The 12,036-nt window shown below is 38.4% G+C and overlaps 1 long non-coding RNA gene across 1 annotated transcript in view; it reads left to right on the top strand.

Annotated features, from left to right (window-relative positions):
* The first annotated feature begins 13 nt into the window (after window positions 1–13).
* The window catches only part of LOC148093243 (uncharacterized), a 36,921-nt gene continuing 24,898 nt past the window's right edge, over window positions 14–12,036 (top strand). Inside the window, exons 1-2 of the long non-coding RNA XR_015714393.1 lie at window positions 14–112; window positions 1,780–1,836. This is a non-coding gene — a long non-coding RNA (uncharacterized LOC148093243). The remainder of the gene's footprint in view (window positions 113–1,779; window positions 1,837–12,036) is intronic.

Below are 12,036 nucleotides of genomic sequence, written 5' to 3'. Positions count from 1 at the left end.
GCTCGCCTGCTCTCGGACGGCCGTGCGCGACGCGGGGAAGAGCTAGCCTGACGGGAGGCGTGTCCCCGTGTCCCTCACTCACCCGAGGGTCTGAAAAACTACTTCCAATTCTGTAAGGGGTTTAAAACGGTGTAAAATTTTCGAGCGTTTAAACTTGTCAGCACTTGGCGGGGGCGGGGAACATTACCTGGCTTCAACGCCCTGTATTTACTTCATACTTTCCATAACTGTAGTGAATGTGTTCTGTGATTTAAGAAAATGAACTCCTTTATTTTGGTAGATTCCTCTTAAAGATAATAATGTCGTTTGTATAACAATGTGATGCTGTCACACATGTAATGGTTAAGTGTTGATGAAGAGAGACCGCCCTGGGGGAGGGCTGATCCACATTTTGCAGATGAGAAAAGCGTGATGCTCAGGACATAGAACAAACGGAGAACTACTCCACAAATTTAGATGTACTGTTTCTTTCATTCTTTTTTTAAAATTGATTTGAGAGAGAGAGAGGAAGGGAGAGAGAAGCAGCATACAGGCCTGGGGATCAAACCAGCAACCTGGGAATGTACCCTGACCGGGAATGGAACCCACCCCCTTTCGGTGTAGGGGACAATGCTCCAACCAACGGAGCCACACCAGCCAGGGCAGATGTTTCCAGACATTTTTTACTTAACATTGCCTACAAGCTGTAAAAAACAAACAAAAAAAAATCTGTTCAGGGAAAAGTCAAAGTTTTCCCTTCACTTCTGAAATCATTCCTGAAAGGTTGCATGTTATAGTGCTTGAGCAGTTGGTTCCAGAGTCGTCTTCCAGTTAGATTTGCTTTGCTATTAACTTTTCAGAAGTACCTGTAATTCACTGTCATTGTGGGTTTTGGGGGCAGAGGGAGTATTTATCCTTTATTCCATTAATATCAGGTATGCAGATGGTCGATCCCATAGCCCATTAGTTCTGCATCTGGGCAACCTTACCCTGTGTGAAGAGGAATGGACCAAGGGGGAGAACTTGCTAGACTAGTATTGCTGCTTGCGGTCTAGACCACAGTGGGCAAACCTAACATTCCTTCCAAAGGTGGAAAAGTTTGGAGAGAAGGGAGATAGTAGCTGAAGGAAAGGGAATGAACACATGGGTTATATAATGAGAATCCAGTGTTAACAGTGTAAAGAGGCACAGAGCAAGAGGTGATACTGTCTCTTAGCTCCATTATACTACGTCTGAAAGCCACATATTGCCGAGCCCCCTGCTGCTTTGGGAACACAAGATCAAATGGAAGCCTTCAAAACTGAGCGGCCTCCTGGCCAGTCTTGCTCAGTGGCTAGAGCACTGGCCTGCAGACTGAAGGGTCCCGGGTTCGATTCCCAGCCAAGGGCATGTACCTCATTTGCAGGCTCCATGCCCAGCCCTGGTCGGAGCACCTGTGGGGAGCAACCAATCAGTGTGTGTCTCTCACATGGATGTTTCTCTCTCCCCCCCTTCCACTCTCTCTGAAAAGCAATGGAAAAAATGTCCTCCAATGAGGATTAAAAAACACCACAAAACTGAGTGGCCTCATCCTGAGAGAAATTTTCTTAAGATGGATTGGATAATTATTAAAGATGGAATAAGACTCTACTAATGCGCCAGTATCTTTTGACTTTTGTGATTGCTTTGCTGTAAGGGATTTGTGTTTGTAGACCAGGGAATGGACTGTGATATTGTGATTTATAAGAAATATGTATTTAGTCATTCAGATGAGCAAAATATATTCAAATTTCTCATTATGTATTTGGTCTTTGTCCACAGCTCCTGGCTCACAGCTCCCATAACCCTTGGAGTTTCCTAAGTGATGAGAGCTTAAAGGTGTGTTTACTTTCAGAAAGCACCTAAGGATGGGAGTTGATTGTCAGAACTAATCATGTGATTAGAGGGTTGGAACTTTTGGTCCTACCCCCAGAGCTCCTGGGAGGGGAGAGGGGACGGAGGTTAAATCACTTGACAATGGCTAATGACTTTATACCTGTGTAATGAAGTCTCCATAAAAACCAACGACATTTGGGAAGAGTGGAATGCCTGGAGAGGGCATGGGAGCTGCCCGCCCTTTCCTCATATCTTGCCTTATGCATCTCTTCCACCTGGCTGTTCCTGAGTTATATCTTTAATAATAAACCAGTAATCTAGTAAAATCTAGTTCTGTGAGCTGCTCTAGCAAATTAACTGAGCCAAAAGAGGGAGTTGTGGGAACCTCTGATTTATAGTCAATCAGTAAGAAATGTGGGTAACAGCCTGAACTTTCTAAAGTCCAAGGAGGGGGTTGTTGAAACCTCCAGTTTATAGCCAATCAGTCAGCAGCACAGGTTACATACAGTCTGGGCTTGCAACTGGTATCTGAAGTGGGACTGAGCCCTCAACCAGGTAGACAGTTTCAGAATTGAGTTGAATTGTAGGACACCCAGCTAGTAGTATCAGACCATTGCTTGTATGTGTAAAGATTCCTCCCCCTGCCCCGCCCCGCCCCGCCCCTGGAAATTGGGCCCAGGAACACAAAATACTTGCATATCTAGGATAAATCTCAAGTTGGCTGTGGTGTATAATGCTTTTTAAATATTATTTGGTTTGATTTGCTAATTTGAGGATTTTTTGCATCTATGTTCATGAGTGATACTGGTCTGTAGTTTTTTTGTAATGTCCTTGGTTTTGGTATTAGGGTGATGCTGAACTAACAGAATGAGTTAGGAAGTTTTCCCTCTGCTTTCTGTTTTCTGAAAGAGATTGTAGAGTATTGGTATAATTTCTTAAATGTTTGGTAGAATTCATCAGTGAACCCATCTGGTCCCAGTGCTTTGTTTTGGAAGGTAACTCATTCAGTTTCTTTTCTTTTTAATCCTTGCCCCAGGATATGGTTTTATTGATTTTTAAGAGAGCAGAGAGGGAGGAGAGGGGGAGAGTAACATCACTGTGAGAGAAACACATCTCTTGGTTGCTTCCCCTATGTGCGCCGATGCATGTGTGCTCTCCTCCCCGTTCCTCTCTGAAAAATCAGTGGAAAAAATATCCTCGGGTGAGGATTATCAACAAAATATTTAAAGGTACAGATCATGTAGGGCACCTTGCCGAGTATGGTGAGGACTTTGGGTTTTACTTTTGAGTGCTCTGGAGATCCATGGGGTGTTCTAATCATAAAAGCGACATACAATCTGATGCAACTTAAAAAGGACCAATTTGAGCCCTTGCTGGTTTTTCTTAGTGATTAGAGCATCAGCCCTGGGACTGAAGGGTCTTGAATTCAATTCCACCCAAGGGCACGTACCTTTGTTGCCGGCTTGATCCCCTGCGTCCGTCAGGGTGCCTGCAGGAGGCAGCCAATCGATGTGTCTCTCTCACATCGATGTTTCTCGCTCTCTCTTCCACTCTCTCTGAAAAGCAGTAGAAAAAATCCCCCCAGGTGAAAATTAAAAAATAAAAAGGACCAATTTGAGTCCTGTGTTGGGAAAAGATGTGAGGAAGACCCGTTAATACATATACTGATGCAATAATGTGAGAGATAATGGTGGCTTGGATCAAATAGTATAAGATTTTTAAAATCATAAATGAGAAAATAAGTTTTCCAGCATCTGTTAAGATGTTTTTCTTTCCTCAATCTGTTAATGTGGGAATGAGATTTCCTAACATTAAATCACTTTTGCATCCTTCAGATAAAACTAATTTGATAGTATATTTTTAATATAGTCAAGAATTCAGTTTGCTAAGATTTATATTTTATAATTTGTTATATTTATGTTCATGAGTGAGTTTGAAAAATTATGTTCCTCATAACATTATTTTATACTATGGCCCAGCCAGCTTGGCTCAGCGGTTGAGCATCAACCTAGGATTCCAGGAGATCTCAGTTCAGTTCCCGGACAGGGCACATACCCAGATTTCGGGCTCAATCCCCAGTAGGGGGTGTGCAGGAGTCAGCCAATTAGTGACTCATTATTGATGTTTCTATGTCTCTCTCCCCCCACCCCTCTCTGAAATCAATAAAGATAAATATATATCTATGTATTTTAAAAAAGAGCCTACTGTGGCCCTGGCTGGGTGGCTCAGTTGGTTGGAGCATCGTCCCATACAACAAAATGTTGCAGGTTCAGTTCCTGGTCAGGGCACATACCTAGGTTGAGCATTTAGTCCCAGGTTGGGGCACATACACCGATGTTTCTCTCTCTCTTCCTTCCTCTCTAAAATCAATAAAAACATATCCTTGGGAGAGGATTTTAAAAAAGAGTATACTGTGAAACTGGCTTTATAAGAGGCATTATGAAGTGCTTTTCCCCCTAATTTCTGAAACATTAAAGTTAGAAAGGACTTATTCCTAGAATACTTGTTTGTGAAATTGTCTAGACTTGGTGTACTTCTTATGGATATTTTAAACTAAAAGTTTCTTTAATGCTTATGTATTTGTTTTCCTTGATCAACTTTACTAGAGCATCTATGTTTTTGAAAACTATTCTCAGATAAGGGGTTTTTATTTTCAATCCTTTATTCCATTTGCTATTAGTTTCTGCTTTTTTTCTTCTTCCTTCCAGTTACTTTATTTTGCTGTTTTTCTATCTCTTTACTGGAATGATTAAGTCATTAAATCTCTAACCTTCATTTTAAGTATATGTATTAAAGTATATAAACTTCTAAAATAGTTCTTCAATTACACATTACCAAGTTTTATATTCAGCTTTTACTTAAAGATTGTTGAGCACTTATGTGCATTCTTGTGGATCGCTATGAGAATAATGGAGTAGATCTAAAAGGGATTGAGATTTAAGGGTGTGTGGTTGCAATTATAAATAAGTTTACATTATTTGATTAGTAGTCATATTTTCTTTTTTCTTGTTTAAATTATTGATTTTGGAGAGAAGAAGTGGAGGGAGGGAGAAAGGGAGAGAGAGAAACATCATTTTGTTGTTCTACTTATTCATTGGTTGCTTCTATGTGTTCTGACCAGGGATGGAACCTGCAGCCTGTTATTGGTTAAACTCAGGATAAGATGAATAGGAGTGAATTGCCAATTGTTCAGCCTTCTAGACTTAATTTTTTTTTTTTTAATTTATCGATCGATGAGAGAGGGGGAGAGAGAGAGTGAAAGAGAAAGAAACATCAGTTTGTTGTTCCACTTATTTATACATTCACTAATTATTATTGTATGTGCCCTGACCAGGGATTGAACCCATAATCTTGGCTTATCAGGTTGACACTCTAACCAACTGAACTACCCAGCCAGGGTCAGCCTTCTAGATTGTAGAAGTATTTAATTGCATTTCATTGGAAAGTTGAAAGTGCATGGGGGCATAAACATTTTTCTGGATTGACAGTCCATTATCCTTCAAGTTTTCACAAATTGTTCAACCCCTAAAACATTAAGCACCAAATGCTCTAATCTAGACCAGGGGTCCTCAATCATTTTCTTATCCCAACATGCTAAGCTATTTGACACATTTTTGTCAGGAATAGCAGTTCTCAAACAGAGGATCTGTTATGAGACTCACTGGGTAAGGGACTCCTCTTTGCCTGTTGAAAATTTCTAAAGTCTTCAAATTCACTTATTCCTAGGTCTCTTCCAATATAAGGCTAAATTATTCTCTGACAGCACTTCCAAAATGAGCTAACTAGTTGACCCTGGAAAAACATGGAATTTTTTCTTTCTTTTTTAATCCTTACCCGAGGATATTTTTTCCATTGCTTTTCAGAGAGAACAAAGGGGGAGGGGGGGAGAGATCCATTGGTTGCCTCCCACATGTGCCCTCACCTGGGCCACGCCCTGACCTGGGCTGGGGATCGAGCCTGCAACTGAGATATGTGCCCTTGGCCAGAATCAAACCCAGGACCCTTCAGTCTGCAAGCCAATGCCCTAACCCCTGAGCCAAACCGGCTAGGGCAAACATGGTTTTTTTTTTTAAAGTAAATAAACAGTAGGCCCTCTGTGCCTGGGTTTTGCATCCTCAGATCCAATTTCAACCAACTGGGGATCAAAAACAGTATTTTCTATGTGTGACTGGGAATCCTCAGATACGGAGAGCAGCTGTACGTGTTCTTTTATATAAGGAACTTGAACATCTATGGATTTTTGTATGTGCAGGGGGTCCTGGGACCAATCCCCCACAGATACTGAGGGACAACTGTGGTTAAGTTTTGGGGGAGTCGAAAGTTATGTGGATTTTCAAATATTCCAGGAGGTTGGTGCCCCTAACTCCAGTGTTAAGAGTCAACTGTATTTTAGTGTTCAGAATCAGTAACATCTGAGGGTTTGAAAAATTTGACAATTTACTCAAAAAACCATCATTGCCAAGCAAATTTCTGTAAATGACTCTGATGTCCTGTCCACAAACCACCATCAAGTCAATGAAATTCAATATGTGAAAATTAAACCTCAGATGTGCAAAACTCATGGTTAAAGGAGTAAGTAGATATATATTTATTATAATTATATAACTTCTTGACAAAGTGCACTGACATCCAAAATGAATTGCATTCATTATCAGTTACCATTTGTTTGCTCACTAGTATGAAGATGCCAATTTACATACATAAAAATGTTTTATATTCTTTGATACTGCCATATGTAAGCATTTTTATGGACATGTTTGTGAACCAAAATTGTATGCCAAATACATATATATACATATATATGTGTATATATATATTCCTAGAATGTTACCAACCTAACATCACAAATCATCCTCATGTCCTCATTAAAGCTAGAGTCTGTTACATGCAAAACTCAGTTAATCATTTTTATAGACACATCACACTTGATTATGATTTTGTCCATTGCACTGGTCACTCTTTATATTCAAAACAGGGAAATTGAGAAATCAAATGTGGTAGTTTTCTTTAAAAAAAAAAAAAAAAAAAGTTGTTATAATCTAGTAGCAACTAAACTGCCTGGTTATTTTACATTAATGACTGGAGTCAGAGTCACTGTATACATAAATTATTTTAATAATGGTTGGAAAAAAGTAAATATGACTGGGATGCCATATTGTTAGTACTAAACAATTTGGTAACTTCATTAAATATTGCTTCTATAAACTGTGGTATTAAGTAACAGTGATTTCATCCTACCAAATATAAAAGGTAATTGATTTTAATGTGAGTCTCCTAAGACACTAAGCCATAAAAGCTATTTCAGGGGGAAAAAACACAACACTTTAAAGCTTTCATTACCTTGATTTCTACCGCTAATTACATTTTTAACATCTACATTCTGGGTGGATCCATATGATTTCAAGATCATTTTATTTTAACTCAAGTTCTTAGAAGCAAGAAATTTAGAAAATTCAAAAACAAAGAAGATGCACAACACATATATGTAATCAGAAAGCAAAGAATTGAAGGTGTCTAGTCTATAACAAGCATTTTTGAATTTCTGACCCTTACTCTGTCACATTGATACTTGGATTAAAAATGAGGGATGTTGGTTGCTTAATACTCATAAAGTTTACCTCTTTTGGTCCAGAACTGATTAAAAGTATTCTAAGGTCAAATGTGAAAAATCTACTTGACCAAGCACAATGAAATTTTAAAGATATTATATATGGAAATTTATAACATGGTTTTTCACGCATGAATTTAAGATAAAAAAAATCTTAACAGTAAGAATTAGTTTTAAAATAATAAGACAATATAATCAAATAAGCTATTGAAGTGATACACTAGCAGTGACACTTCTTTTAAAAATCCATGAAATAGAGACTTCCAGTCAAGACGGTGGCATAGGTAAACGTGGTACTCACATCCTCTCACATCCTCCCACAACCCCATTAAAATTACAACTAAACTACAGAATAACCATCATTCAGAACCACCTAAAATCTAGCTGAATAAAAGTCCTACAATTTGGGATTTAAAGAATCCACTTCAAGATTGGTAGGAGGGAGGGAGATGCTAAAAGGCTGGTCCTATGTCCAGGTGTGGCAAATAAAAATTGGGATACTTCTGCTTCAGAAGTACCTCCCAAGGAGCAAGGGGTCCCAGCCCCCACAACAGGCCCCCCAAGCCTAGGGTTCCAGTGCTGGAAAGAGAAGTCCCCATAGCTTCTGGCTGTAAAAACCAGCAGGGATTGTGGCTGAGAGAGACTGAGGGCTGCTGGAGTCCCAGACAGTTCATCTTAAAGGGCTTGCACATGGACTTACTCAGACTCACTTCATCTGAGCTCCAGCACTGGGACAGCAGCTTGAAAGGCACCAGGGACATATAGGGAGGAAATGAATTGTCTGGCGTCAGGGTGAGAGCTGAGGGGAGGGGCAGCTTTCTCCCAGATAAATGTGATGGCAGAGGCCACTGTTCCTTTGATGAGTGCTCCCCTCAGAGAGCTAGCAAGTGGGTACTACATCTGAGTCTTTATCAAGCCATCTCATACAGTTGCCCTGCCCTGGTGATTCCCTGAGACCCTGCCCCACCAAACTTTCAGGCCCACCCAAGCTGTTTCTGGTGGCTTATCCTGTCCTGGCTCACAGTTCAGACTCCTAAAATCTCTCAAACAAGCAGCATCTGGCCTCAGCATGCACCCCCCCTACCTCTTGCTAAGTGGCCCCAGGCTGGACACTAGCAGCAGCTGGTCATGGTTTGCAGCTTGGCCTCTCCTGGGCACCTCCAAGTCCAGCACAAGTAGCAGCCATCTGCAGATAGCTTTGTAGCTCTAGCCTGGTGGCCCTGGGCAGGACACAGGCAACAGCTGACCTTGGCCTTGCACCTCAAGGGAGGTGGCAGAGCCAGCACACCCTGTGGACAGCTTCAGACCACATTGTAGCACCACCCAACTACCTCCACAGTGACACATTAAAGGGAAGGACTCATTAGGTACCAGAGCCCCACTGAAGTACTGGCTCTATGGGACAGGTACTGCACAGCTGATCCTCCACAGAGGTTGGTGGTCACAGCCAATCTTTGCAGTTGATTGGCCTGGAGGTAAATCCCTCCTATGAATGTGCCAACAATCAAGGTTCAACTACAAACAGAAGGGTGTACACAGCCCACATGAGGAATGGCGGGGAGCAGCTGGAGTGCCCAGCTTGGGTGATTGGAGAGGTTGTGCCACTGGACCCTACAGGACATCTGCTACGTCAGGCCACTCTACCAAGCCTGTGAGACATAGTAGCTCTACCTAATACATAGAAACAAACACATGGAGGCTTCCAAAATGAGGAGACAAACACATTACAAATGAAAGAGCAGAATAAAATTCTAGAAAAAAGACCTAAATAAGATGGAGACAAGCAATCTACTAGATGCAGAGTTCAAAACACTGGTTATGAGATTTCAAGATTAGAAGAAGCGTAGTTGAACTTAGAACTTCAATGGCATAAACATGGACATGGAAACCATAAAAAAGAACCAGTCAGAAATGAAGGATACACTAACTGAAATGAATAATTTACAGGGAATCAACAGTGCAGATGAAGCCGAGAATCAAATCAGTGATTTGGAAATAAGGAAGCAAAAAACAATCAGAACAGCAAAAAAAAAAAAAAAAAAGAATTAAAAAAAAAAAAAATGCAGCTAGTGTAAGGAGCCTCTGGGACAACTTCAAGAGTACCAACATTTGCATCATGGGGGTGCTGGAAGGAGGAGAGAGCAAGAAATTGAAAGCCTATTTGAAAAAAGTGTGACAGAAGACTTCCTTAACCTGGTGAAGGAAATAGACATACAAGTTCAGGAAGCACAGCGAGCCCCATACAAAATAAAGCCAAAGAGGCCCACACCAAGATACATTATAATTAAAATGCAAATGGTTAAAGAATTTTAAAAGCAGCAAAAGCAGTTAGTTACTACAAAGACGCTCCCATAAGACTGTCAGCTAGTTCTCAACATGAAATTTGTAGGCCAGAAGGGACTAGCAAGAAATATTCAAAGTGATGAAAAGTAATGACCTACAACCAAGACTACCCAGCAAAGCTATCATTTAGAATTGAAGAACGTATAAAGAGCTTCCCAGACAAGGAAAAACTAAAGTAGTTCATCACCACCAAACCAGTATTACATGAAATGTTAAAGGGTTTTCTTTAAGAAGAAAAAGAAAAGAGATTAAAAATGTGAGCAATAAAATGACAATAAATACATATCTATCAACAAATGAATCTTAAAAAACAACAGCATAATCAAAGAAGCAGAACAGAAACAGACTCATAGATAGAACATTTCAATGGTTGCTAGATGGTAGGGGGGTTGGATGAAAAAAGTAAAGGGATTAAGAAATACAAATTGGTTTTTATAGAACATTCATGAGATGTAGTCAATAATATTCTAATAACTATGAATGGTGTGAGATGGGAACTAGATTTATCAGGATGATCACTTAGTTAATATAAATGTCTAATCATTGGGGTATACGTCTGAAATTAATATAATATTGTATGTCAACTGTAATTGAAAAATAAATAATGATTTAAATTTTAAAATCCTTGGAATAAAAGATCAAAAGAATAATCCAAAATAAAAAAAGGAAAATAGACTTGTGAAAAATATGATTATTTAAGAGTCTAGAACTGGATTAGAAAAGAAATAAAAGTAATAGAAAAGACTGAAGACCATTTCCATTTATAGTTTACACACTGTAATGCAATTAAACTATCTAAAACATGTTGAATTTTCACTCATCTCTGTATAGGTTGGGTCATTTTTGGGTATCAGTACATTTCCCTAATAATTATCCTATGACCTAGAACATGACATCAAATTAGAGATTCCAAAGCAAAGATCATTATATCATTATTAATTTCTTTTGTTGTTATGGATATTGACCTATTTGACAGACTGAATCAAATGTTCACCATTCAATTATTATTATTTTTCTTTGACTTGAAAGCTCCAAGTCATTTTATAATGTATTTTAACACACATGCTTTTTCTTTTAATACTAACTCTAACAATATGCTAGAGGTATCCTTAGGGATCTGGCAGATGAAAACAGCCATTACCACATGTAGATACTGACCACTGCCATAGAAATTTAGGTTTTCTTCTTCTGGGCAGTTTGTTATTGTAAAAATTCCAGGTGGCCATTTATTATACATGAAACAATTACCCTTGAATTTAGTTATAAAAAAACTTAGACATCTGGCCATATTGTAAACCCAAAGTCACTTTCTCAGGTAGCATATGAGTACATGGAAGAATATTAATTTTAGTGTATTTTAAATTATAGATGTGAAAGTAAAATAGCTAAAGTTTGGAGGGGGTTTTTGGTTAAAAGTCTTGGTCTTTGATCTGCATTAAATTTTCGTTATTTTTTTTTAATCAAAAGAGAAGATTATGTGCTACCTGAGAATTACTTTAAAATGATACTTTAAATTAGACCTTGATAAAAAACAAAAGGTTATTTTAAACCTGTTTTTCTTTTTTGATCAGAAAGTCTGTATTCTGAAATTGGCCAACTGCTTTAAGAAGATTTAGCTTGCTAAATCACTCATAGTTAGAAAACACATTAAGAGGATAATAAAATATTGGAATACAACTTTATGTTTCCCTACCTATGTCATTTGAAAAGTTAGCAGTAGCTAATTTATGCTATCAGGTTTTAAATATTGACAGAGCAATACAATTAGTTATATGCCTCTAAGTTTTCCAGAATCAAATATCACAAAATACACTTAAAACTCAAAACTTCCAAAGTTTAAACACAAAATAACACTAACTTTAGAACTGAAGTTTTTTGTTGTAAAATTCTAAAAGGTGAGAAAGATGAAGCTCTATTTCTCTAGTTAATAAAGACTTGTAAATCTGACATGTAAAATTAACACTAAGGCTTTAATTTTTGTGGACTACCAAATATCAACTATTAAAACAAAATCTTAATGGGAATGTTTATAGGCTTATTATTACAATTCAAATTTATGAAAATGGAGAAATGGCTATATCTATTTTGGGTCAACCTGAAAGCTAATTTCATTACTATATTCAAATATCTATTGTCTTGAAATATGAATAATTCAAAATAGTGAAAGATGTGCTATTATTTGGGTAAAATGCTTTAACACTACCATTTTATTATATTGATAATTGAGCCTCAAAATTCTCTTTAAATAGTTT

The sequence above is a fragment of the Miniopterus natalensis genome, chromosome 4 (assembly GCF_054644295.1).
Source record: "Miniopterus natalensis isolate mMinNat1 chromosome 4, mMinNat1.hap1, whole genome shotgun sequence".
Classification (NCBI taxonomy): domain Eukaryota; kingdom Metazoa; phylum Chordata; class Mammalia; order Chiroptera; family Miniopteridae; genus Miniopterus; species Miniopterus natalensis.
This window is presented reverse-complemented; position numbering and strand designations above follow the sequence as displayed.